The sequence below is a fragment of the Nicotiana tabacum genome, chromosome 22, assembly GCF_000715075.1.
Source record: "Nicotiana tabacum cultivar K326 chromosome 22, ASM71507v2, whole genome shotgun sequence".
NCBI lineage: Eukaryota > Viridiplantae > Streptophyta > Magnoliopsida > Solanales > Solanaceae > Nicotiana > Nicotiana tabacum.
The window spans coordinates 79,331,412-79,358,429 of record NC_134101.1 but is presented as its reverse complement, the minus strand read 5'-3'; the positions used below and the strand labels follow the sequence as shown (position 1 = coordinate 79,358,429).

The window sequence follows — 27,018 nt, the reverse complement described above, 5'->3', positions numbered from 1 at the left end:
TTTACAGACCGTTCCATCCGCCGGCGTGCCAATATAGCTATAGGAACGATTCTTGCAACGGTTTGCATCTTTGTTGCTATAGAGACATATATCGCAACGGATTTCCCTTTCTCTGTTGGAACGATTATTCTTTCCAATTGGAACGGTTTAAAATCGTTACTATATTATTTATGCAACGGTTCATAACTGTTACCATATTATCTAATGCAACACTTATGTAAGCTAGTGTTACGGTTATGTATGGATATAACAACGATTTCTTTAAGCTATTGTAACGGTTTTATTTGTATTGTTATGGTTTATTAGAACGGTTTATGGGACATTTTGGAACGGTTTACCGGAGCTATTGCAACGATTTACATTCTCTAATGGAACGCCATTTGTCCTATTACAACGGTTCTAGTATGCTATTGTAACAGTTCATTTAAAACAAAAATATGTAAATAAATTTTATATATATAATAAATTATAATAACACTAAAATTTAAATAAATCACAAAATGAAACTATTAATAACATAAATTGTCGAACAAGCTAATAATATCCATAAAGCAAATGTTCTACCCAAGTGCATAAGTTTAATAAATTTTCAAAATGTCGATAACAAAAGATTTCTAGAACATTCATCTATAGCAATTCAAAATTCATCTTAAGTAAGGTCTAGATCTTCACCGCCTTCATCTTTCATTTCTTGATCTACTCCACCTACAAATGAGGATAAATAAAGTCATTACCCTTCGAGAGAATCCGGTCTAAGAATGCTCCTAGCACACAATGATATTGAATGCCTAGACTAAATATATGGAACAAAAAAGAAAGAGAAAAGATTGGACATAAAAGATGCTAGTCATGAGCCTAGGAACATGCTGCAGCACTGTATATGAACTAGTTTTTAAGCAACAAAGTAAGGGAAAAACTTCCAAATAAACACTGGTTGCAGTCTCAGGACGAACACTTTTGCACAAGTTGACCCCACTAGGTAAAGGCAATAAATCAAACCACTAGAAGAATTTTAAAAAATGAGAGAGCAATACGAAACCGTGGACATGGTCCACTTGATTCCCTACACAATGACCAGGGCCGTTGGCCTAAAAGAGGCCAAATCTTTTGTACCAATTACACTGCAAATAGGTATTGAGCTAGAAAAATAAAACCCATATAACTGCAGCATGAAGGATGGACTAGACATGATTTTGATGATAAGAAATTTGAGCTGACAATCACTACTAAGAAAAAAAGATGCATAAGAAACATTTGTGAATAACAAGTTAAACCTACTACTATATCCACTACATAGCAACAGGTTGACCATTAAGGGATGTGTAGCTTACAACAAGATAAACATCCATAGAGTTTCTCTTCTTTAGTTTCATTTGTCATTGGGAACTTCTTCCTAACTTGAATCCTAGCAAAAATTTGATTGATGGAGGGCCTCTGGTATAACCATGGTATCTCTATAGGTCTATTAGGTTAGAAAAGCCATCACTGACATGACAACTAACTAGCAGGGAAGCATATTAAAACAGTGACAACGAAACACAAAAACTAAGGTTGACAATATACACAAAAGAACAAAATCAGATGTACTCATATGAGGAAGACAACATGCAATAGATAAATAAGCTATGCCAGATCTAAGTGAGTTGAGACAGTTGCAAAGTCTGAAATAATAGCCAATTACCTATTCCAACTTCGAGCATTAGATAAGAAAATGTTGTGATCCATCTAAGAATCAGTGTAACTAGTCTAGATATCAAGTCAAATGACTCAAGTGCTCTCAATGATCCTTAGGCAAAGCTCATGCCATAGGAGGAAACATAGCTCTTCATAAACTCATGAAACAGGAAATCCAACATCAATAGGAAAACCGAACCAATCTTTGACAAATTTTTCAACAATAACAGATAAACTCACGTTCTTTATCAATTATTTTCAGAGTATTAGCATGCTATCTAAGTTCTTTCAATACTCTTTTAAATACAGATTCATATATGAAGCTTAAGCGAATGTATTCACATTTATTCAGATTATTCCAGTTAAAAACAAGATGAAGCAAACTAATATGTGAAAACGCTGATGTTATTATCCTCCAATGATGACCTTCCACAGCAGTTTCATAACTCATACCAACATGTGAATAACCAATATTTGATTTATGAATGCTTACAAGGACACACAACCTTGTCCTATTTTGGTTTTACTCCAAATGGTAATAACATAATGACAATTCAGCAAAGTTCTTTCATTTTTCTTAAAAGTTTTAACTTGTTTCAATAAGGAAATTTTGGTATGCTAAACATGTAGAATTTTCTAGTAACTTAAAGCGTCTAAAGAAAATTCAACGTGTGAAAAGATTTTTCATACAAGTTGATAGGTAAAGTATATATTAAGCCTAAAACCTATACCACATCTTTGAAGGGAAATGATTTGGCTCCGTATGAGATCGAATCACTTTTGCTAAAGAAATTTGGATGCAGACTTTTCAAAAGAAATCCGAAAGATCAAAACAAAAACCCTACAATACTCATAATATAAATTATATTCATGCTAATCTGTTGTACATTGCATGCTAATCTAAATTATATTTTGTACATTGCATGCTAATCTGTTGGAACATGTAAAGAGATAAGTGGTGGTTTGCATAATGTATTGAGTTATTTCAACTAAAACAGTATATTCTCTTTACAATTTATGATTAGACTAGTATAGGATTTTTTTTATAATGTAGTATTCTGAAAAGCAACGGTCATGAGGAAAGTCTCAAATAGCAATGAGATGCTCCAAAATAAGGAACAGACAATAAAGCTCCCACTTCTTATCAACTAAAGAAAATACTTACACATTAACAAAAGGACTTTGTGCTAGAATATAGCGCTAAGCAATCTGCTTCGTCTAAAGAAAATATCCCAATAAATTAGATGATTAAATTGAGAACCTTTTTAAGTAAAAGAGGCATAGATAATCAATGTTAACATAGTGCATTTGTATATTTTTATGAGTCTTCTGCAGGCTCACATAATAAATATCTAGCTAGCTGGGTAACTCTAAGAAATAGGTTGACTTTTTTGTATTCTTGCAACAAAATATTACAGAACAATATTAAATAACACAATGCTTGCCTATTTTGTCATTTGTAGTAACTTAATTTAGAGCAGTACTCAACCCATGCATTTCATTTCCAAAAAAAATTAGACTTCAGCAACATCTTGTAACTTAACTCAAGGCATCATTAGTTAAACCCCAAGATAGCACAAAAAAAAAACTAATTCAGAGTAACATACATAACAAGATAAATAAGCGAAATACAAATACACTACCAGCAAATCCAATTATCAAAAATTTGAATTAAGAAAACTTACCAGCAACGAGTGTTCCCTAAGTTACCAGCAATGATTTCTCCTCGGCTACCAGAAATAAATTTTCTCTCAGCTAACAATATCTATACCACCAAGGAAAGTTCTACAGTTCAACAAGGAGGAGCATGTAAAAAAAAACTAAAAAATGACATCAGAGAGGGACTACTTGGAGAGCATTCGAGCAAAGAGAACAAGAAATAATCTTGCCTTAGATTCAAAAACAAACTAATTAGACTCAAAGTATGGTTTTTTTTGTGTAAGTTCCAATAGGTATTGGATTTTGTAAACCTTGTAGCCTTTGGATTTCGGGATAGCAAAAGCTATTATCAATTCAAAAGAAGAAACAAACATAATTAACCATCTGCGCACTATCTATTAAATTTAATTAATTTAAGGTTTATATCTTTCTTTTTTGGCTTAATTCATGTTCATCTCTTTCCTTCTGCTCCATATATCACTTTTATAATTAAAAGAAGAAGAACAAGAAGAAAAAGAGAACTTGACAATTTAATTAATTTGAAATATCTGTTAAAACACAAATCCCAAAAAATTTGTTAGAGAACAGACAAACAACATTTCAGAATTAACTCTAACCTTTGCATGTTCGGATTTGTTAGAGCGAAAGAGAGAAGAAAAAAAGGAGAGAAAACACCGTTTCACCAAAAAATTACTGGTTTGACACCACAAAATAAAAATAAAAACGAGAAAAAATTCAGATTCACAGCGGTGATGTACTATTTATCAATCAATATAAATACACCATCCCTAGAGCAATTCTACAACCTCCATGGATAGATTGAAGAGTTAAAAAAGGCATCAAAAGAACTTACATGGCTAAAATCACTGCTGTTGGATTTAGGGATTTGGGGGAGAGCACCTGTTTTGGGGAAGTTTTCTCAAATGCCTCAAAAATTCGTCACCCCCATTCACGATACCCAAAGAAGTGTCCACCAAATCAGCAAAAATTATTTGTAAAAACCCATAAAGCCAATGATATAGCAAAGTTCACAGAGTGAAAGAGAGGAATACGATGGATAGGAAGATTCAACAGATTTCTCAGAGTGAAAGAGAGAAGAAGATTTTTGGAGTGAGAGAGGCGTCTGTAATTGGGGGTGTATCCAAATTGAGTAGGGAAATATCTGTGGGCTTTTACTTTAGGGGTATCGGCTAGCTTTGGGGGTATCGTAGGTTTTAGTGGGAAAGGGCTAAAAAAATGTTTATTTAATATTTAGATTATTAAAATTATTCAAAAATAAAATAAATAGGGGTTGTTTTGGCGGGTTTAACAAAATTCAGGGGGGAAAATAACTGTTCCCATAGATAGTTTTATTGGGACAGTTTATATAACCGTTGCGACAAATGCATCTATGGCAATGATTGTTTTACAATTGCAACGGTTGTATAGCTAAAGTGTGCTGATATCACCTAAATGTTATTGTAACAGTTGTAACCATTACCATATATTCTATGGCAACGGTTTTTGAACCATTGCTATAACAACTGTTGCAATAGGCCCATTTTCTGGTAGTGAGCTACAAGAAGGGGCAAGGTGAGAGGATCGTGGTTGTGGAGATTACGCTTAGACAACTGAGGGTTGGTTTGGAGTAACATGATCGTGTGTTTCTAACTGCTAAGTGAATGGGGCGAGTAGTTTTCCATGATGCTTGCGGAGATTCGTAAGAAGAAGAAGTCGCGTTCTATTAGTGTAACACTCCGTAAATCTGAATTAGTTGTGGATGCATTAAATGAGTATCAATGGGAGGTCCTATTGGGATAAGTATGGTGGAAACCGTTGTTTTGGAATCAAGACCGATAGTGAGGTGCATAAATTCGATAGAATCGACTAAGTTTATGGGAGGTACGTCTTATAGTCTTAGTCAGTGCAAGGCCATGAAAACTCACGGACATAGACAGTGCAAGGCCATAAGAACTCACGGCCATAGACAGAGCAACTGTCTAGGGCATTAACATCAGCACCCCTGACAGTGCAAGGCACTGTCGAGGGCATCAACCTCAGCTCCCCAGATAGTGCGAGGCACTGTCCAGGGCATCAACCTCAGCGCCCTAGACAGTGCAAGGCACTGTAGTTTTGGCGCCTTGCACAGTTATTTTGGCGCCCCTGACAATGCTCCGTACCGACGATGTTTACCCGAGCTACTTTTATTTTCCTCCTCATTTTGGGATGTGTTCACTTATTTAAAAGCCCTACCTCGTTCCCCCACACCCAAAACACGAAAACCTACTCTAGAAAGAGAAGCTCTCAAGAACCTAACTTCCCCAAGGTCCCTCCATCATCCAAGGTAAGTTCTAACGATGATTCTAAGTTAATTTCAATTCTCCAATACCTTATTAACCTGGGTAAATCCTTCCACCCATTAGTCATTCGATCGAGACACCATTATTGAGAAAGGAAATCCTAGAACTCGAATTCAAGATGAGTGAACTTCGAAAAGGTAATGTTTCTACTCCCTAATCATTTATAACTATGAATTGATAAGTTTTTGGGAGAATAATGAATGGGTTTGATAAAGAGAACCATAATCACTATGCTAGAGTTTTGGATTGTTGAATTATGATTGATGTAAACATTTGGGTGATGAGAAACAGTGTTAGTTACATCTATTTGTGATTATAAAATCACCTAGAAGTAGTAAAATGATAACTTGGTGAATGAAAGACCAATTACTAAGGGCTATGAGGCTTTACACCCATAAGGTGTTTGATAAAATTCCTAAGTTACTCAAACAGGAGCATTAGTGCTAATATTGGTTCCTCTTGATATATATATTGACGTAGATTATCGTTGAAAGAGACGACGAACGTTGTGATACTCTTAAAAAAGGTCAAAGCTAAGGTATGTGAGGCTTACTCTCTTTATGTTTGGGAATGAATATCGTGATACTCTTAAAAAAGGCCAGAGATATGGTATGTGAGGCTAACTCTCTTTACGTTTGGGAATGTCAATTATTCTCCCTACACTACGTTTCTTTTACAACGTTACTAATTGCCTCAGAAATATATAGTTAAGCCTAGTTCCTTGAATAGTTTCAGAATTCTTATTCTCTAGCTTCATAACTCGTTCATGACTTTCATTCTTAACTTTTTGAGCTTAGTGTGTAATCAATATAGACTTGGGTTTGATGCCCATAAGTCTTAGTCTAGATTACTTAGCATTCCATAAGCAGTTGAAGTTGAAGTTTCCATAATAAGTTCATGAATACATGTCTCAGTCTAGTTCTATTCAGTATCCCAGTATCATACAACTCAGTATGATTCAGTATTTTAGTATCATGTATTGCATTATGATTCTTAGTTCCTTCTTTAAATCCCTGAATTTTGAACACCTGTATTTGGGCCTGAGGCCACAGTTTATGCTTTATGCATCTTTGGGTCTGAGGCCGCAGTTATGTATACATATACTCGGGCCCGAGGCCACAATTTGTGCACATATATATTGGGCCTGAGGCCATAGTTTATTTATTCAGATATATAGGTGGTTCATCATTTAGAAGAGGGAGTATTCATATCCTTACTTCATTTGTTCTGTTTAGTTATCAGTTATCATTTGAGTTTCAGTTTCAACAATTATCATTTTAGTTATCAATTATCAATTCTCAATTATCAGCTCAGTATCAGTTTCTGCATTTATATTTCTTTCTTTCAGTTGCTTTACATACCAGTGCAATTCAAATGTACTGACGTCCCTTTTTCCCGGGGCCTGCATATCACGATACAGGTAATGATTTACATGTTGACGACTCGGAGCGCTAGAATTCTCGTACCAGCTATTTGGTGAGCCCCAGGTCTTTCGGGGCATTATCATTACTTTATAGTCTTCAGTATTTTTAGAGTTAGTATTTTCAGTACTTCATTAAAGGCTTCATAGACTAGAGTAACAATTAGACAGAGTCACAAGCTTTTCATGTTAAGCAATGTTGACTGCAGATATATTTTAGACTTGTATTAGTGTTTCCACACTTTGATTTATATCATTCAGACTTTCAGTATATCAACATGTGTTAGTTTATCTTCCGCATTCAGTATGTTATGATATCACATGTTGATTCAGGCACCAAGTGTCGTGTTACGTCCACGCCCAGGTTCGGGGCTTGACAAAGCTTGGTATCAGAGCAATAGGTTCAAGTGTCCTAGGGAGTCTATGAAGTCGTGTCCAGTGGAGTTTCCTTTATCTGTGTGTGCCAGCCATGCATATAAATGGTTAACTACCAAGACATTCGGGATTGTCTCATTTTTTTCTACTATAGATCATGCTATGAAGCTTAAAGCAATAGATAACCTTCTCTTCTTATCGAATTCCAGACGTATCAAATGCCCAAGTGTCGGGTAGGAAAACCCAAGGTCCTAGAGAGGATGATTTCCCATTGGGGTATAATTATGGAGTACATGTTGGTAACAAATGAGACTTGAGAGGATGTTGAAAGTGGGATGCAATGGATAGCAGTATGTATTAGAGCATAACCTTATAATAAAGTACAAAAGCAGTTATCATGTTTTAAAGTTATCAGTTTACTTCAGTTACCGGATATATAGTCTTTTATTTAGCAGGTTTATGGTTATTCAGTGTGCCAGTTACCAGATCTCCAATTTTCAGTGTATCCAAATTCTGGTGACTTGTGAGTATAACAGTGATGCCTATCGGTGCTAAAAGAAAATGTAACTAATGGTGATTATAGCAAAATCTTCGCATGTTTTAGGTCCGGATTAAGACCCAAAACTCGCCGGATGGAGTAGGAAGTGATTTATGAGATGATGGTATCTCTGAAGGACAAGTTTATATATGGTAGTGTATCCATATGTGTTCACGGTACAGTTTTATTTTAATTCTGAGAAATGGAGTCATAGGTTGGATGATGATAGTTCAGATCTCAGACCCCACAGTGTAACATGTTAAGAATTTAATCGTAGCGGGCATAAAATTGATCACTATAGTTTTGAACAGAAAAGATCCTAATGGCAAAACCTAGGAGCCAAAAATGTTTGTTATTGCCAAAGATGTGTTTTTCGTACGACTCATGCATATGACTAAGAAGACATGATGTACTAAATGAGAACCAAGAACATCCGATATTTAATTTCAGGGGATGATTTTAAGTTGTTCAGATTTATTCAAATCATAACGAGAAAGTACCACATTAGTAAGTCATTATAAGAAGCAGCTATTATTGTGAGATAAAAGATATGATAGTTTTCCCTTGGGTTATGTGATTTAGTGTTTACCCCGAACGTTTATAGTCTGATATGATTTTGAAGTGTATAGAAAGTTTGGGGTTAGATATTCCAATTTTGTTTAAGACAGCTGAAATTTCCCTAAGTGTGATCCACGTACATAGTACAAAAGAAAGATAGTGTGTGATCGTAGGATAGGGTCGGATGATGAGGGAAGTTAGAAATAACCTTCTGCTTCACTATAGTTATTCAAAGCAGAACAAGAAAATATGATTCTAGCAGGTGATTAGTCAAAGAATAGTAAGTAAATTTTGAGTCGATATGATGAATAAGCAATATCAGCAGAGCTAGGAGAGGTACGATTTGATTCACTTAAAAAGGTTAACACTAGTAAGTGGGTAATAGTTTGAAACACCAAACGCGTGTTAGAATCCAATGAGTTTAAGTTAAACCTGAAGTACAGTGACAGTGGAAGGAGTAAAAAAATCAGCTAGACAGTAAGAGAGCAACTATAGAAGAATGTCTTTAAGAGTTATCAAAAAAAGGGTTTCCCCTAGATTGACAGTATGAGCAGAGTTAAATCATTAAGATTGTGTGTGATAGTAGTGAATACATTAGCTTTCTGCTTATGTAAGTAATGTAGTTTTTCCTAGTAAAAAAAAGATTGCTCAGAGTAAGTCGAAAGAGGAGTTGTCATTGACGTAAAGTGCAAAGAATTGCAGAAAATAAGCAAGGTTGTTTGGATCCCAAAAAAAGGATCTGCAAGTACAAGACCTTAACCTTTGGTCTAAGGGGGAGTTGTGAAAATCATCAGTAAGTCCAGTTGGAGATTTGAAACCCGGACAGTTAGCATGGGATGCGAAAAATGATATAATTACCACAAGGAATGTGCCTAGCGTATGTTAGAAACACGAAGTTAGTAGAATGATCACGAGACTCTAATCATTAGTGTACTCATCAAAGACTTAGCTCGCATCAATACCATAAGTGTTTTCAGGAATTACCTTAAAAAGATAATCAAGTATGGAAAGTATAGCTCATGATTAAAGCAGATAAGAGAACTCTGGTGAAAGACGTTCACTACTTAGTCAACCTTGGAGTTTGACTTTCAGACTCCGAAGATAATGGAGTTATTGTCTAGAACAGGACTTGTTCCTCCTTAGTAGTCGAAGTGAAGGAGAAACACTTTCATGATCCCTACTTGTTGTGGGGATTCACAAGCATAAGGCGATGTCTTTTGAACAAAGGGGGAGATGACGGTACTTTGAGGTACCAAGAAGGATTGTGTGTCCAGACATAGATGGACTCAGAGAAGGAGGATCATGTTAGAAGCCCATAATTCCAGGTATTATATCAACCCCGGTTCCCTAAAGATATATCATGCTCAAGGAGATTTATTGGTGGAACGACATGAAAAGGATCGTCGCAGACTTTGTGGCCAAGTGTTCGAATTGGCAGCAAGTGAAAGTCGAGTAGCAAAAAACCAAGTGTTTATCTCAGAATACACACATCCTTTAGTGGAGATGGTAAATATAGACCTTATAATAGGATTATCTCACTCATTTTGAAAGCATGATTTGTATGGGCGTATGTGTAGATCGCCAATTGGTTGGTTCGAAGTTGGCGAATAAGAGTTGTTGGGACCAGATTTAATCTATCAAGCTATGGAGAATGTCAAGTTGATTCAAGAGCATTTGCAGACGGCTCAGAGTCGCCAAAAGTCCTATTCGGATGTGCAACGTAGAGACCAAGAGTTTCAAGTTGATGATTGGGTGTTTCTAAAAGTTTTACCTATGAAAGGTGTTATAAGATTTGGGAAGAAAGGAAAGCTAAGTCCCAGATACATCGGTCCATATAGGATCCTATGAAGGATCGGTCAAGTAGCTTAAGAGTTAGAGTTTTCGCCAGAATTGGTGGCTGTACACCCAGTATTTCATGTGCCATGTTATAACATTCAAGTTTCTAGTATTCAGATCTCATATCATGACATTTATGTTTCCAGTATTCAGATCTGATGTTATAACATTCATGTCAGTTCAGAACTTAGATACTCATGTCAATCCAGTACTCAAATATTCATGCCAGCTTAGTAATCAGATATCGATGTTAGTTCAGTGCTCAGATATTCATATCAGTTCAGTACTCAAATATTCGTGCCAGTTCACTATTCGTATATCCGCGTTAGTTCATAATTCACGTATTTATGACAGACCAGTATTCACGTATATGTTTCATGTTATGTGTCTTATGATGCCCTATGAAGCTAGTGTTATGCTATATTTTCTAGTAGGTGTTTTCGAGAAATATTGAAGGTAACTAACCTTCTCTTTTAGACCTTATTTTACAATCTCCATGACTTTCAGTATTCAGTCAGTTTAGTAGCCATTCCGTTTAGTACCTATTTAGTTCAGTATCTCAACAGTTCAGTAATCGTGTATTCATTCAGTTTAGTATGTATGTGTTCATGACATTTCAGAGTTCATATATTTCCGTTAGTCTTGTTTAACGTCTAGAGTTAGTCGTAGTTACAATCAGGACAATCATTCGCGGACGAATGATCCCAAGGGGGAGATAATGTAACACTCCGTAAATATGAATTGGTTGTGGATGCATTAAATGGGCATTAATGTGAAGTCCTATCAAGATGAGTATGCGTGGAAACCATTGTTTTGGAATCAAGACCGATAGTGAGGTGCATAAAATTTGATAGAATTGACTAAGTTTATGGGAGGTACGTCTTATAGACTTAGTCAGTGCAAGGAATATGAAAACTCACGGCCATAGACAATGCAAGGCCATAAAAACTCATGGCCATAGACAGTGCAAGGCACTGTCCTGGGCATTAACATCAGCAGCATGGCATTGTAGTTTTGGCACCTCTGATGGCGCCTTGCACAGTTATTTCGGCGCCCCTTACAATGCCTCGCGCTGACGATGTTTACCCGAGCTACTTTTATTTTCCTCCTCAATTTTGGGATGTGTTCACTTATTTAAAAGCCCTACCTCGTTCCCCCACACCCCAAACATGAAAACCTACTCTATAAAGGGAAGCTCTCAAGAACCTAACTTCCCAAATGTCCCTCCATTTTTCAAGGTAAGTTCTAACGATGATTCTAAGTTAATTTCAATTCTCCAATACCTTATTAACATGGGTAAATACTTCCACTCATTAGATATTCTATCGAGACACCATTGTTGAGAAAGAAAACCTTAAAACTCGAATTCAAGAGGAGTCAACTTCGAAAAGATAATGTTTCAACTCCCTAATCATTTATAACTATGAATTGATGAGGTTTTGGGAGAATAGTGAATGGGTTTGATAAAGAGAACCTTAAGTACTATGCTAAGGTTTTGTATTGTTGAATTATGATTGTTGGAAATATTTGGGTGATGAGAAATGGTGTTAGTAACATCTATTTGGGATTATAGAATCACCTAGAAGTAGTAGAATGAGAAGTTGGTGAAGAAAAAAACCAATTACTAAGGGCTATGAGGCTTTACACCCATAAGGTGTTTGATAAAATTCCTAAGTTAATAAAATAGGAGCATTAGTGCTAATATTGGTTCCTCTTGATATCGATATATATATATATATATATATATTGACGTAGATTATCGTTGAAAGAGGCGACGAACATCATGATACTCTTAAAAAGGCCATAGCTAAGGTATGTGAGGCTAACTCTCTTTACGTTTGGGAATGTCAATTATTCTCCCTACACTGCGTTTCTTTTACAACGTTACTAATTGCCTCAGAAATATATAGTTAAGCCTAGTTCCTTGAATAATTTCAGAATTTCTATTCTCTAGCATAACTCATTCATGACTTTCATTCTGAACGTTGTGAGCTCAATACGTAATCAATATAGACTTGGGTTTGATGCCCATGAGTCTTAGTCTAGATTACTCAGCATGTCATAAACAACTGAAGTTTCAGTTTCCATAATCAGTTCGTGAATACATGTGTCAGTCTAGTTCTATTCAGTATCCCGGCGAGCTTAAAACACACACCTAAATATGCTCGCTAGTCAAAGATAGTATAGAAAATTATCTTATCCATAGGGATTGAAGTTAAATAGTATTTTCGTAGCTTGTAGCTAGATTGATATCATAGATGATCAACAATTGAGATTATATGATTAAGAACTAAAATTAACTAAGACTCTAAATCTAATTGACTAATGATAATTGAATAAAATTAAGCAAAGGAGATATCAATAGGAGAAAATAGGGGTTGATTGGATAGCTGCAAGACAATTGTCTGGGATTTAACTCTTATTAATTCACTTCTATTGTTTAAGTGAGTCTCTCGAATTCACTCAATTATTAGTTCAAATGTTTAGTAGAAACACCTCTCTCGATTAAGTCTCAACCTCATAATATGAACCAATTTATGCTCGGTGAAGATATGCACGAATTCGTAGTGGATAGGTCTTTAGGATAACCTCTTTAGATTATCCTCCTAACTAGGTCTAAACAATAATTCAACTAGCCTTGTTCGATTACTAAGAAGAATTAATGAATTCAACCAACAAGATGATGCAAAAACATCACAAGTTGTGCTTCTCTCGATTACATGAACATGTGAATATAGATGCAATAATTAAATCACCCAAAATAATTTAATACATAAAAACTAGAGTTAATATCCACAAACAATCATCAAAATACCAAATCCATCAATCCCTAAAGAGAACTACTCCATAGATATGAAGTAATTCATCACAAATATAAAGAAAAGCATTAAACGATCCAAACTCTTATCTTCAGTGAGGATTGGATGATGAGTTCCTTGTGCTTTGGATTCTCCACCTTCTCTCTAGCCTCCTTAGGTTTTAGATGTGTCAAAAGTCCATAAAATACCATTTTTCCATGTATTTATACTGAGTAGGGTCGGGCCCAAATGAAATCACCTTTTTCCTAACCGAAATAAGAAAACTTGCAAACTTATTGTATTTCATGCGTCGCAATGTGCGTAGAAGGGTGCGTAGCATTAGTGCTTTTTCTTGACATACTGCAAAAAACCCAGGCTCTGAAGTTTGCTATTTTCTGACAGATTTTTACACTAATGCGTCGCCCAGTGCGTCATACCAGTGCATTTTTCAGCCGATTATTCTTCCTTGAATTTTGACGCCGAAAAGTGATCCTCGACCCCCGAACACGATTCCGGCTTATTCCTTTTGGCTTTTGCTCAGACTTCAAAGCTCCAATTAGATCAAATTAGTTCCATAACATATACATAGCTCGGAATCACTCCTACAAGGCATAAAGCACACAATTAGTGCAAAACACTAGCAATTAATACTCAAACTCAATTAAAGTGCAGTAAATTGGAATGTAATAAGCGACTAAAACATAAGATAATAGCCTACCATGAAAACCCCACTCTTAAACCATTGTTCGTCCTCGAGCAATTACACCACACTTTAAATAGACACAACCTTACTAAGAAACTCTCCTAACTTATTACACCAAGAATATTTAAAATAGTCTAAGCATAATAGTATAACATTTTCACCTCAAGAATTGACTCAAAAGCACCATGCATTATTTACAACTCACTCACTTACTCTAATATAGAAGTCAACAACATTGCCTTTCCTTCATGAATCAAGTGCCCTCACAATAATGGAGAGTAGTTCTACACACAGTAAAAGTTAAGAATAATGAGGAACTCAAGATAGACAAAATACACTCACTCTCAGAATTAAAATTTATGTACCATAAAAGATGCACCATAGGCTTGCTCGTAGTGTACTACTTAACTAATCGAGCCCATACAGTCAATGATCAAATATGACTTTCATTTGTTGTAATGTAAGTTGCGGGACAGATAAGATACATTTAGATATAAGAGTGACTACACCTTCCTAAGCACTTTAATACGTACATTTCATTATTCGAAACCCCACACATATGTCAAACCATAACTCCACCTTTACATCAATATACATTAACTCCCAACTTATTTAAGCACAATTACATCATAAGTAACCACTATCAAGGAATATTGTTCACAATCGCACAATTAATCTCTTTCTTTTTTTTCTTTTTTTCAAATCAAGTGGCTCTTACTTTTTCAAAATAATGCACCTTTTTTCTTATTTCTATAGTTCCACTCGAAAGCCCAACCAACACCCCACACTTTAACTTTTCAAAAGTTCATACTAAATTCAAGTGCTCACAAGAGGTAAATAGTTCAAATAGATGGTCAATTCAACCAAATGGATAAGACTTGTAATGTGGTTGCCAAAAGAAATAGGATTACAGGCTCAACGGGTTTAACAAAGATTAATAACAATTAGGTGGGTAAATGCATATAATTGAATCAATAAAGAAATGCCTATATCACTTCCCAGGCTGAACAAAACTACTATTACGCTTTGCAAACACACAGGGCAAGTTGTAGACATCAAATGCAATGCACAGAATAACACATAAACCTCACACAGACATGGAACATAACTCACACAAGATTGGATGATCAAGACTCTCTAGTCAAAGCAGTCAAGCAAAGTTAAACTTATACAATTTAAGGTGCTTATACAAGAGTCAAAAGTTGAGCCTAAGCATCACAACTAAAGCACTCACTATTCTCAAGGCATAATAAAGTCAAGAGATATTGCTTCCAATTTAAATCATAGCACAAGGTTTCCTACTTCTAAAAATAAAAACGAACTACACCTGGTTCAAACAAAACCCTTGGAAAAGAACCGTTGCACAAAGAAAACCAAGGGAGAATTATTACACTACCTAACAAAAGAAAATCTTTTTGTCCTTTTCTTTCGACTTAAATCCCTCAAGAAACCTGTCGAATGACATCCATCGTCGGGAAAAGTCGAAAATTTTAAAATATTTTACGTTTTGTTTTTCAATTTTACAAAACTAAAACTAAAACTATCATACATACGACATACACCATGTAATTACCCCCTACCCCGCACCTTAAGTGGTGGCATATCCCCATGACACACAATTAAAAACATAAGGTAAAGAAAACTTTTCTGAATTTTCCGGGAACTTATGAACTCCATCCCTAATTCTGAATTCATTTCTCATTTTCGCTCCTTGGGATTCTTTATGGAGGTCATTAAGCCCAATTTTTCTAAGGATACCTGCAATACCCGCTCTTTTATTTCTTTCTTGTCCTCATCTTGAGCAGTGAATTACTCGTTCATGATGATCCTTAACTTGTTTCTGCATTCTTTCACAGGATCAATCCATACATAATCCTGTAAATCCCAAAAAATAAAATCTACATGATCAAGGTTAGGATAAGAAAACAAAGAATAAAGGTCAAGTGAATATTCTTTTGGTATGTCCAAGACTATTTGTTTATCATTCTCTTCTACCAAATGTTACAAATGTGGAAAGGTGGTTGGGGGTTTGAACTCTTTTTTCGTTGCTTCACACTCAACCAAAACCTTATTTTCAATCATCTCAGTTGAATCAGAGTCATCTTGGATAGTGAAAAGCTCTCTCTGTGGATGCTCATCCTCTTAGGTAGGCTCATTCTCATAGGGTATCTCCTCCATATATTTACCATCACAACGCATTGAGCTTTCTGAAAGTGTACTTATTATTTGACTTTCTTACATTGTTAGGTTGTTCATGACTTCATCAAGTTGTGTAAATCTCTCTACCGGCTCATTTATGAACTTATACACAAGCTCCTCCAAACTGCCATTCTCCCCTTGAGGTGGTTGTCTCACTTCACTTCCATTCCAGTTATAATAAGGGAATTCATCCCAACCAGAGTCAAGATTATGCCCATATGAATCCGCATACCTGTACGGACTAGAAACAGAGTGAGATTGTTCAAAATACGAACCATAGGAGGAATACATACCTGCTTGACAGTCAACCCATAGATGATTTCCACCGCATTTAAAATATATAGCAAACCGCTGATAATATTCAACTGCTAACTCTTCAACCATTTTCTTAGGCTGGTTACACTCCATCTTCACAGCATTTAGAGTTCAATATCTACAGTATCTTCTCTAACTTATTAGGAACTACAAAATAAATCTTGAAAAGAAGTTAACTAATAAAGAAAATAAATAGAATAGGAAAAAGAAAAGAAGTAGAAAAACTAAAACCTAATTCCTGAATCAGCACTACAAACTATTTCAAAACTGTTGATTGCCAATCCCCGACAATGACGCCAAAATTTGACCAGCTCAAAATACACACCTAAATATGCTCGCTAGTCAAAGATAGTATAGAAAATTATCGTATCCACGGGGATTGGAGTTAACCAGTATTTTTGTAGCTTATAGCTAGATTGCTATCTAAGATGATCAATAATTGAGATTACATGATTAAGAACTAAAATTAACTAAGACTCTAGATCTAATTGACTAATGACAATTGAACAAAATTAAGCAAAAAAGATATCAATAGGAGAAAATAGGGGTTGATTGGATAGCTGGAAGATAATTGTCTGGGATTTAGCTCTCGTTAATTCACTTCTAATATTTTAAGTGAGTCTCTCGAATTCACTCTATTATTAGTTCAAACGTTTAGTAGAAATTCCTCTCTCGATTAAGTCTCAACCACACAATATGAACCAATTTATGCTCGGTGAAGATATGCACGAATTCGTAGTGGACTGGTCTTTATTAGAACTTCTTTCGATTATCCTCCTAACTAGGTCTACACAATAATTCAACTAGCCTCTTTCGATTACTAAGAAGAATCAATGAATTCAACCAACAAAATGATGCAAAAACATCACAAGTTATGCCTCTCTCGATTACATGAACATGTGAATATAGATGGAATAATTAAATCTCCCAAAACAATCCAATACATAAACAATAGAGTTAATATCCTCAAAAAATCATCAAAATACCAAATCCATCAATCCCTAAAGAGAACAACTCCATATATATGGAGTAATTCATCACAAATATAAAGAAAAGCCTTAAACGATCCAAACTTTTGTCTTGAGTGAGGATTGAATGATGAATTCCTTGTGCTTTGGCTTCTCCACCTTCTCTCTAGCCTCCTTAGGTCTTAGATGTGACAAAAGTCCAAAATACCATTTTTCCATGTATTTATATCAAGTAGGGTCGGGCCTAAACGAAATCACCCTTTCCTAGCCGAAATAGGAAAACTTGAAAACTTATTGTATTTCATGCGTCGCACTGTGCGTAGCATTAGTGTTTTTTCCTAACAGACTTCAAAAACCCAGTCTCTGAAGTTTGCTATTTTTTAAAGATTTTTACACTGATACGTCGCCCAGTGCGTCACCCAGTGCGCCACACCAGTGCATTTTTTCAGCAGATTATTCTTCCTTGAATTTTGACACCCAGAAGTGATCCTCGACCCCCAAACATGATTCCGGCTTATTTCATTCGGCTTTTTCTCAGACTTCAAAGCTCCAATTAGCTCGAATTGGTTCTATAACATCTACATAGCTCGGAACCACTCCTACAAGGCATAATACACATAATTAGTGCAAACACTATCAATTAACACTCAAACTCAATTAAAGTGCAGTAAATTGGAATGTAATAAGCGACTAAAACACAAGATAATAGCCTACCATCAAAACTCCACACTTATACTATTGCTCGTCCTCGAGCAATTACACAACACTTTATATAGACACAACCTTACTAAGCAACTCTCCTAAGTTATTACACCAAGAATATTTAAAATAGACTAAGCACAATAGTGTAACATCTTCACCTCAAGAATTGACTCAAAAGCACCATGCATTATTTACAACTCACTCACTTACTCTAATATAGAAGTCAACAACATTGCCTTTCCTTCATGAATCAAGTGCCCTCATAATAATAGAGAGTAGTTCCACACACAGTAAAAGTTAAGAATAATGAGAAACTCAAGATAGACAGAATTCACTCTCTCAGAATTAAAATTCATGTACCACAAAAGATGCACCATAGGCTTGCCCATAGTGTACTACTCAACTAATCGAGCCCATTCAGTTAGGATCAAATATGACTTTTATTGGTTGTAATGTAAGTTGTGGGACAAATAGGATACATTTAGATATAAGAGTGACTACACCTCCCTAAGCCCTTTAATACATACATTTCATTGTTCGAAACCCCACACATATGTCAAACCATAACTCCACCTTCACATCAATATACATTAACTCGCAACTTATTTAAGCACAATTACATCACAAGTAACTACTATCAAGGAATATTTTTCACAATCGTACAATTAATCTCTTTCTATTTTTTCTTTTTTTCAATTCAAGTGGCTCTTACTTTTTTAAAACAGTACACCGTTTTCCTTATTTCAATAGTTCCACTCGAAAGTCCAACCAACACCCCGCACTTTAACTTTTCAAAAGTTCATACCAAATTCAAGTGCTCACAAGAGGTAAATGATTCAAATAGATGGTCAATTCAACCAAATGGGTAAGACTTGTAATGTGGTTGCCAAAAGAAATAGGATTATAGGCTCAGCGGGTTTAATGAAGATACATAACAATTAGGTGGGTAAAAGCATATAATTGAATCAATAAAGAAATGCCTATATCACTTCCCAGACTGAACAAAACTACTATTTCGCTTTGCAAACACACGGGGCAAGTTCTAGACATCAAATGCAATGCATAGAATAACACAAAAACCTCACACACATATGGCACATAACTCACACAAGATTGGATGATCAAGACTCTCTAGTCAAAGCAGTCAAGCAAAGTTAAACTTATACAATTTAAGGTGCTTATGTAAGAGTCAAAAACTGGGCCTAAGCGTCACAACTAAAGCACTCATTATTCTCAAGGCATAATAAAGTCAAGAGACATTGCTTCCAATTTAAATCATAGCACAAGGTTTCCTACTTCTAAAAACAAAAACAAACTACACCTGGTTCAAACAAAACCCTTGGAAAAGAACCGCGGCACAAAGAAAACCAAGGGAGAATTATTACACTACCTAACAAAAGAAAATCTTTTTGTCCTTTTATTTCTACTTAAATCCCTCAAGAAACCTATCGAATGACATCCATCGACGAGAAAAGTCAAAAATTTTAAAATATTTTATGTTTTGTTTTTCAATTTTACAAAACAAAAACTAAAACTACTATACATACGACATACAACATATAATTATCCCCTACCCCGCACCTTAAGTTGTGGCATATCCCCATGACACACAATTAAAAGCATAAGGTAAAGAAATCTTTCCTGAATTTTCTTCTTTTCCGAGAACTTATGAACTCCACCCCTAACTCTGAATTCAATTCTCGTTTTCGCTCTTTGGGACTCTATATGGAGCTCATTAAGCCCAATTCTTCTAAGGATACCTCCAAGACCCGCTCTTTTCTTTCTTTCTTGTCCTCATTTTGAGCGGTGAATTGCTCGTTCATGATGATCCTTAACTTGATCTACATTCTTTCACAGGATCAATCTATACATATTCCTGTAAATCCAATAAAATAAAATCTACATGATCAAGGTTAGGATAAGAAAACAAAGAAGAAAGGTCAAGTGAATATTCCTCTAGTATGTCCAAGACTATTTGTTTCTCATTCTCTTCTACCAAATATTGCAAATGTGTAAAGGTGGATGGGGCTTTGAACTCTTCTTTAGTTGCTTCATACTCAACCACAACCTTATTTTCAATCATCTCAGTTGAATTAGAGTCATCTTGGACATTGAAAAAGCTCTCTCTGGGGATGCTCATCCTTTTGGGTAGGCTCATTCTCACAGGGTATCTCCTCCATATATTCACCATCACAACGCATTGAGCTTTCTGAAAGTGTACTTATTATTTGACTTTCTTGCATTGTTAGGTTGTTCATGACTTCATCATCTTGTGTAAAACTCTCTACCGGCTTATTTATGAACTTATACACAAGCTCCTCCAAACTGCCATTTTCCCCTTGAGGTGGTTGTCTCACTTCACTTCCATTCCAGTTATAATAAGGGTATTCATCCCAACCAGATTCAAGATTGTGCCCATATGAATCCTCATACGTGTACGGACTAGAAACATAGTGATATTGTTCAATATACGAACCATAGGAGGAATACATACCTGCTTGACAGTCAACCCATAGATGATTTCCACCGCATTTAAAATACATAGCATACCGCTGATAATATTCAGGTGCTAACTCTTCAACCATTTTCATAGGCTGGTCGCACTCCATCTTCACAGCCTTTAGAGTTCAATATCTACAGTATCTTCTCTAACTTATTAGGAACTACAAAACAAATCTTGAAAAGAAGTTAACTAATAAAGAAAATAAAATAGAAGAGGAAAAAGAAAAGATGAAAAAAAACTAAAACCTAATTCCTGAATTAGCACTGCAAACTATTTCAAACACTATTGAATGCCAATCCTCTGCAATGACGCCAAAATTTGACAAGCTCAAAACACACACCTAAATATGCTCGTTAGTCAAAGATAGTATAGAAAATTATCGTATCCACAGGGATTAGAGTTAAACAGTATTTTCGTAGCTTGTAGCTAGATTGCTATCCAAGATGATCAACAATTGAGATTATATGATTAAGAACTAAAATTAACTAAGACTCTAGATCTAATTGACTAATGACAATTGAACAAAATTAAGCGAAGAAGATATCAATAGGAGAAAATATGGGTTGATTGGATAGCAACAAGATAATTGTCTGGGATTTAACTCTCGTTAATTCACTTCTAATATTTGATAGAGTCTCTCGAATTCACTCAATTATTAGTTCAAACGTTTAGTAGAAGCTCCTATCTCGATTAAGTCTCAACCTCACAATATGTACCAATTTATGCTCGGTGAAGATATGCACGAATTCGTAGTGGACAGGCCTTTAGGAGAACCTCTTTCGATTATTCTCCTAACTAGGTCTAAACAACATTTCAACAAGCCTATTTCGATTACTAAGAAGAATTAATGAATTCCATCAACTAGATGATGCAAAAATATCACAAGTTGTGCCTCTCTCGATTACATAAATATGTGAATATAGATGTAATAATTAAATCACCCAAAATAATTCAATACATAAAAACTAGAGTTAATATCCCCAAACAATCATCAAAACACCAAATCCATCAACCCCTAAAGAGAACTACTCCATAGATATGGAGTAATTCATCGCAAATATAAAGAAAAGCATTAAACGATCCAAACTCTTGTCTTCAGTGAGGATTGAATGATGAATTCCTTGTGCTTTGGCTTTTCCACCTTCACTCTAGCCTCCTTAGGTCTTATATGTGTCAAAAGTCCAAAAAATACCATTTTTCCATGTATTTATACTAATTAGGGTCGGGCACAAACGAAATCACCCTTTTCCTAGCCGAAATAGGAAAACATGCAAACTTATTGTATTTCATGCGTCGCACTGTGTGTAGCATTAGTGCTTTTTATTGACAAACTTCAAAAACCCAGGCTCTGAAGTTTGCTATTTTCTGACAGATTTTTACACTAATGCGTAGCACTGTGCATCGTCTAGTGCGTCGTACCAGTGCATTTTTTCAGCTGATTATTCTTCCTTGAATTTTGACGCCCAAAAGTGATCCTCGACCCCCGAACACGATTCCGTCTTATTCCTTTCGGCTTTTGCTCAGACTTCAAAGCTCCAATTAGCTCGAATTAGTTCCCTAACATCTACATAGCTCGGAATCGCTCCTACAAGGCATAAAACATACAATTAGTGCAAAACACTAGCAATTAACACTGAACCTCAATTAAAGTGCAGTAAATTGGAATGCAATAAGCGACTAAAACACAAGATAATAGCCTTCCATCAAAACCCCACACTTAAACCATTGCTCGTCCTCGAGCAATCACACCACACTTTATATAGACACAACCTTACTAAGCAACTCTCCTAACTCATTACACCAAGAATATTTAAAATAGACTAAGCACAATAGTGTAACATCTTCACCTCAAGAATTGACTCAAAAGCATCATACATTATTTACAACTCACTCACTTACTCTAATATAGAAGTCAACAACATTACCTTTCCTTCATGAATTAAGTGCCTTCACAATAATAGAGAGTAGTTCCACACAAAGTAAAAGTTAAGAATAATGAGGAACTCAAGATAGACAGAATTCACTCACTCTTAGAATTAAAATTCATGTACCACAAAAGATGCACCATAGGCTTGCCCATAGTGTACTACTCAACTAATCGAGCCCATTCAGTCAAGGATCAAATATGACTTTCATTGGTTGTAATATAAGTTGCGGGACGGATAAGATACATTTAGATATAAGAGTGACTGCACCTCCCTAAGCACTTTAATACATACATTTCATTGTTCGAAACCCCACACATATGTAAAACCATAACTCCTCCTTTACATCAATATACATTAACTCACAACTTATTTAAGCACAATTACATCATAAGTAACCACTATCAAGGAATATTTTTCACAATCGTACAATTAATCTCTTTCTATTTTTTCTTTTTTTCAATTCAAGTGGCTCTTACTTTTTCAAAACAGTGCAACGTTTTCCTTATTTCAATAGTTCCACTCGAAAGCCCAACCAACACCCCGCACTTTAACTTTTCAAAAGTTCATACCAAATTCAAGTGCTCACAAGAGGTAAATGGTTTAAATAGATGGTCAATTCAAACAAATGGATAAGACTTGTAATATGGTTGCCAAAAGAAATAGGATTACAGGCTCAACGGGTTTAAATAAGATACATAACAATTAGGTGGGTAAAAGCATATAACTGGCTCAACAAAGAAATGCCTATATCACTTCGCAGACTGAACAAAACTACTATTTTGCATTGCAAACACACGGGGCAAGTTCTAGACATTAAATGCAATGCACAGAATAACACATAAACCTCACACACACATGGAACATAATTCACTCAAGATTGGATGATCAGGACTCTCTAGTCAAAGCAGTCAAGAAAAGTTAAACTTATACAATTTAAGGTGCTTGTGCAAGAGTGAAAAGTTGAGCCTAAGCGTCAGAACTAAAGCACTCACTATTCTCAAGGCATAATAAAGTCAAGAGACATTGCTTCCAATTTAAATCATAGCACAAGGTTTCCTACTTCTAAAAATAAAAACGAACTACACCTGGTTCAAACAAAAGTATTTGAAAAGAACCGCGGCAAAAAAAAAAACCAAGGGGGAATTATTACACCACCTAACAAAAGAAAATCTTTTTTTGTCGTTTTCTTTCGAATTAAATCCCTCAAGAAACCTGTCGAATGACATCCATCGTCAGGAAAATTCAAAAATTTTAAAATGTTTTATGTTTTTTTTTTTCAATTTTACAAAACAAAAACTAAAACTACCATACATACAACATACAACATATAATTACCCCCTACCCTACACCTTAAGTTGTTGCATGTCCCCATGACACACAATTAATAGGATAAGGTAAAGAAAACTTTCCTGAATTTTCTTCTTTTCTGAGAACTTATGAACTACATCCCTAATTATGAATTCATTCCTCGTTTTCGCTCCTTGGGATTCTTTATGGAGCTCATTAAGCCCAATTCTTCTAAGGATACCTACAATACCCGCTCTTTTCTTTCTTTCTTGTCCTCATCTTGAGCGGTGAATTGCTCGTTCATGATGATCCTTAACTTGTTTCTGCATTATTTCACAGGATCAATCCACACATATTCCTGTAAATCCCAAAAAATAAAATCTACATGATCAAGGTTAGAATAAGAAAACAAAGAAGAAAGGTCAAGTGAATATTCTTCTGGTATGTCCAAGACTATTTCTTTCTCATTCTCTTCTACCAAATATTGCAAATGTGGAAATGTGGATGGGGTTTGAACTCTTCTTTCGTTGCTTCACACTCAACCACAATACTTCACACTCAACCACAACCTTATTTTCAATCATCTCAGTTGAATCAGAGTCATCTTGAACAGTGAAAAGCTCTCGATGTGGATGCTCATCCTCTTGGGTAGGCTCATTCTCACAGGGTATCTCCTCCATATATTCACCATCATAACGCATTGAGCTTTCTGAAAGTGTACTTATTATTTGACTTTCTTGCATTGTTAGGATGTTCATGACTTCATCATATTGTGTAAATATCTCTACCGGCTTATTTATGAACTTATACACAAGCTCCTCCAAACTGCCATTCTCCCCTTGAGGTGGTTGTCTCACTTCACTTCCATTCTAGTTATAATAAGGGTATTCATCCCAACCAGAGTCAAGATTGTGCCCATATGAATCCTCATACCTGTACGGACTAGAAACTTAGTGAGATTGTTCAAAATACGAACCAGAGGAGGAATACATACCTGCTTGAAAGTCAACCCATGGATGATTTCCACCGCATTTAAAATACATAGCATACCGCTGATAATATTCAGCTACTAACTCTTCAACCATTTTCATAGGCTGGTTGCACTCCATCTTCACAGCATTTAGAGTTCAATATCTACAGTATCTTCTCTAACTTATTAGGAACTACAAAATAAATCTTGAAAAGAAGTTAACTAATAAAGGAAATAAATAGAATAGCAAAAAGAAAAGAAGAAGAAAAACTAAAACCTAATTCCTGAATCAGCACTATAAACTATTTCAAAACTGTTGATTGCCAATCCCCGGCAACGGCGCCAAAATTTGACGACCTCAAAACATACACCTAAATATGCTCGCAAGTCAAAGATAGTATAATAAATTATCGTATCTACGGGGATTGGAGTTAAACAGTATTTTTGTGTCTTATAGCTAGATTGCTATCCAAGATGATCAATTGACTAATGACAATGGCACAAAATTAAGCTAAGAAGATATCAATATGAGAAAATAGGGGTTGATTGGATAGCTGCAAGATAATTGTCTAGGATTTAACTCTCGTTAATTCACTTCTAATGTTTTAAGTGAATCTCTCGAATTCACTCTATTATTAGTTCAATCATTTAGTAGAAACTCCTCTCTCGATTAAGTCTCAACCTCACAATATGAACCAATTTATGCTCGGTGAAGATATGCACGAATTCGTAGTAGGCTGGTCTTTAGTAGAACCTCTTTCGATTATCCTCCTAACTAGGTCTACACAATAATTCAACTAGCCTCTTTCGATTACTAAGAAGAATTAATGAATTCAACCAACAAAATGATGCAAAAACATCACAAGTTATGCCTCTCTCGATTACATGAATATGTGAATATAGATGGAATAATTAAATCACCCAAAATATTTCAATACATAAACACTAGAGTTAATATCTACAAAAAATCATCAAAACACCATATCCATCAATCCCTAAAGAGAACAACTCTATATATGTGGAGTAATTCATCACAAATATAAAGAAAAGCATTAAACGATCCAAACTATTATCTTGAATGGGGATTGAATGATGAATTCCTTGTGCTTTGGATTCTCCACCTTCTCTATAGCCTCCTTAGGTCTTAGATGTGTCAAAAGTCCAAAACATACCGTTATCCATGTATTTATATCAAGTAGGGTCGGGCCCAAACGAAATCACCCTTTCCTATCCGAAATAGGATAACTTGCAAACTTATTGTATTTCATGCGTCGCACTGTGCATAGCAGGGTGCGTAGCATTAGTGTTTTTTCCTAACAGACTTCAAAAACCCAATCTCTGAAGTTTGCTATTTTCTGAAAGAATTTTATACTGATATGTTGCCTAGTGCGTCACCCAGCGCGCCACACCAGTGCATTTTTTCAGCAGATTATTCTTCCTTGAATTTTGACACCCAGAAGTGATCCTCGACCCCCAAACACGATTCTGGCTTATTTCATTCAGCTTTTTCTCAGACTTCAAAGTTCCAATTAGCTCGAATTGGTTCTATAACATCTACATAGCTCAGAACCACTCCTACAAGGCATAAAATATACAATTAGTGCAAACACTAGCAATTAACGCTCAAGTTCAATTAAAGTGCAGTAAATTGGAATGTAATAAGCGACTAAAACACAAGATAATATCCTACTATCAACACCCTACACTTAAACTATAGCTCGTCTTCGAGCAATCACACCACACTTTATATAGACACAACCTTACTAAGAAACTCTCCTAACTCATTACACCAAGAATATGTAAAATAGACTAAGCACAATAGTGTAACATCTTCACCTCAAGAATTGACTCAAAAGAACCATGCATTATTTACAACTCACTTACTTACTCTAATATAGAAGTCAACAACATAGCCTTTCCTTCATGAATCAAGTGCCCTCACTATAATAGAGAGTAGTTCCACACACAGTAAAAGTTAAGAATAATGAGGAACTCAAGATAGACAAAATTCACTCACTCTTAGAATTAAAATTCATGTACCACAAAAGATGCACCATAGGCTTGCCCGTAGTGTACTACTCAACTAATCGATCCCATTCAGTCAAGGATCAAATATGACTTTCATTGATTGTAATGTAAGTTGCGGGATAGATAGGATACATTTCGATATAAGAGTGACTATACCACCCTAAGAACTTTAATACATACATTTCATTGTTCGAAACCCCACACATATGTCAAACCAT

At 35.5% G+C, this 27,018-nt stretch overlaps 1 long non-coding RNA gene across 2 annotated transcripts; it reads right to left on the bottom strand.

Moving 5' to 3' along the window:
• Positions 1-491: 491 nt before the first annotated feature.
• LOC107775117 (uncharacterized) lies at positions 492-4,522 on the bottom strand. Of its 2 annotated transcripts, none has more exons than XR_001645654.2 (3): positions 4,187-4,522; positions 3,360-3,439; positions 492-705 (listed from the first exon to the last, which is right to left on the bottom strand). It is a non-coding gene; the product is annotated as an uncharacterized LOC107775117 (long non-coding RNA). The 2 variants fall into 2 exon arrangements; XR_001645653.2 differs by having other exon boundaries at positions 3,360-3,459; positions 4,187-4,513.
• Positions 4,523-27,018: the final 22,496 nt, after the last annotated feature.